Raw genomic sequence first — 3,227 nt, forward strand, 5'->3', positions numbered from 1 at the left:
AGCCGCCCAGGGAACCTCCTGCTCCTCCTCCTCCTCGTCCTGCTCCTGCTCCTCCTCCTCCTCTTTCATCTCCAGCTGCCAGCGAACTTTCTCCTCTTGCACCTCCCTCTGCTCATCCTCACAAACTTCAGCTGGAGCTGCCATGGAGCCTCCTGCTGCTCCACCTCCTCCTGTTGCTCCACCTCCTCCTGTTGCTCCACCTCCTCCTGTTGCTCCACCTCCTCCTGCTGCTGCTCCAGGAGGAGGAAGATTCCTCCAGGTCCTCATTCCATCAAGGGGATCAATAGAGTTGTGACAAAAGAGGAGGAGGAGGAGGAGGAGGAGGAAGAGGAGGAGGAGGAGGCGGAAGGGGAGGAGGAGGAGGAAGAGGAGGAGGCGTAGCAGAGAGTAATCAGAGTAGTTGTATGTTAACAACGTGACTAACGAAGCGTCGCAGCGTCTGATTGGCTCCTCAGCCCTCAACACAGACCGACCCTGCAGCCAGACTGTCCAACTAACCTGCTGCACCACCTGAACACATCTGGACACATCTGGACCACCTGAACACATCTGGACACATCTGGACCACCTGAACACATCTGGACCACCTGAACACATCTGGACCACTTGAACACACCTGAACACATCTGAAACATCCAAACACACACGAACAACCTGAACGAACTGAACCACCTCACCTGAACACATCTGTATACACCTGGATCACCTGAACCACCTGAACACATCTAAATACACCTGGATCACCTGAACACACCTGAACCACCTGAACGAACTGAACCACCTCACCTGAACTCCTCCTGCACAAAAACAAACCAACCAGTTTGGCTTCGGAAAAAATCAAGAATTCACAGCATGTGTGAAGTTTGCAGCTCAGTGTGTGGTTTGATATATATATATGTATATACACACACACACACACACACACACAGGCTTGTTTTACATCCTGGGCAAACACCTGCACCTCCAGCAGACTCATCTGAGACTGGCTGATTCTCATGTCCTCTCCTGCTCAGGGCCCGTTCACAGATTGCGCCCTGGGCGGCTGCTCACATCGCTCATAGCAACATGTCAAAATCCACCTCTGTATCGGTTTTTTCACATCGTCCTGAGACAGAGAGTGAGTGTGTATAGTAGAGTTGAGAGTATCCAGCGACCGGTGAGGACTAAAGCGTGCTGCAAGAGCCGGCGTCTCCCCGATACCCCTGCTACCCCTGATGTCCCCGATACCCTCGGTACCCCTGGTACCCCCGCTACCCCTGATGTCCCCGATACCCTCGGTACCCCTGGTACCCCCGCTACCCCTGATGTCCCCGATACCCTCAGTACCCCTGGTACCCCCGATACCCCTGATGTCCCCGATACCCCCGATGTCCCCGATACCCCCGGTACCCCCGATTTCCCCGGTACCGCCGATGTCCCCGATGTCCCCGATACCCCGGGTACAAACCCTCAGCAGAGTAACAATAAATAAACGTAGCAGAGACTTGATGCTAATGAAATCATACAAGCACTTTGGGTGAATCGATGAAAGTTGCACACTGGCTGACAAATGACGAGATTGTAAACGGAGTACTTTAAAATGATTTAGTAGAAGCAGATTTTTTTCACATTTGATTCAAGTTTCTTTGGTCAAATATTTTCATTAACAGTTTTTTTGTTCTGATTTATAAAACGTGGGCGACTTTTTATGACTGGAGAGACACGATGAGGAACTGTAGTTTTTGTTGTAAATGAAATTATCAACATGTGTGTGTGTGTGTGTGTGTGTGTGTGTGTGTGTGTGTGTGTGTGTGTGTGTGTGTGTGTGTGTGTGTGTGTGTGTGCGTGTGTGTAGAACTAAACTGTGTAGATCAATTTGCACCTCGAGGAGTTAACTATGTTTACATTCACTAAAAAACAAAACAAAAACAACAAAAAAACAAAGTACGTGCATCATGACCTGGTTAAACCCGTGAAGACGCGGCCGTTTAGTTTTTTTGTTAATTTAACCGCGTCTCTTCACGTTAGCATCACTTAGCGCGCCGGCTAAAAAGGGAATGTTTAGGGTTTGTTATCTGAGGCCGCGACTGTTTTTCCATCTTGTACAAAAGAAATAAAAACATGTTCTTGTTCATGTTTCTGCCTCAAGTTCATCGAAGTCACCTCTCGCCGGTTTTTAAATATCCACGACAGATTCGACAGCTCTGTTACTATGTGGCTAAACTCCTGTTGACCGCAGGAGAGTCGCCTCACTATCCGTTACGTAACTTCAGCTAACTGGTGGAACTCCAGGTGAGCCAATCAAGTTACCTGAATAAGTGATTTGTACTGATTTTTTTCCCCCGTTTCAAGTAGCGAGTGAAGTAACTGGTAGGCGTTACTCAGTAAGTGTAACGGAGTAAAGAGTAGCTAGCGGAGAGCCGCCGTGTGTGATGGAGGAGAAAGAGTTCAGCCTGTTGAAACTCCAACCAGCTGCTGCTCCGAATATCAATGACCCTCACTACTGTCCTGTTACCATGGGAACGCACACCATTTCTCACACTGACACACACGCACACGCACACACACACACACGCACCCGCACACACACACAGGTGCTTCTGTCGCAGGTACTGAATGTGGGCGGAGCAGAGTACGATCATTCAGGTAAGGCAGAAGCACCTGAGCTCTGGCTCCTCCCACTTGCTCAGGTCTGGCTAGTGTTTTGTCTGTTGAGACACACACGCACATGCACACACACACACACACACACACACACACACACACACACACACACACACACACACACACACACACACACACACAGAGTTACGTAAAGATCAGAATCTGTGCAGGCCTGTGCAGCACCAACACCAGGTTTCAGATCTCCTCATTAGCAGTGATGAACTCATCCTGAACAGACCGCCTCTGTTCACTAATGAACACACACACACACACACACACACACACACACACACACACACACACACACACACACACACACACACACACACACACACACACACACACACACACACACACACACACACACACACACACACACACACACACACAGGGTCGTGTGAGCGTCTCAGGGACAGACTGGACGGAAACCAAGCGCACAGTGTTACATAACGGGAGGTCACAGGTCCGAGTCCCCCAACCCCCCCCCCCCCCTCCCCCTCCACCTCCACCCTCCACCCCACCTCACAAAGGAGACGGTGTTCTGCATGCTCATTCTGTCCTGGTACATTTGGACTGCGATTGAC

This window comes from Blennius ocellaris (genome assembly GCF_963422515.1).
Source record: "Blennius ocellaris genome assembly, chromosome: 5".
Classification (NCBI taxonomy): domain Eukaryota; kingdom Metazoa; phylum Chordata; class Actinopteri; order Blenniiformes; family Blenniidae; genus Blennius; species Blennius ocellaris.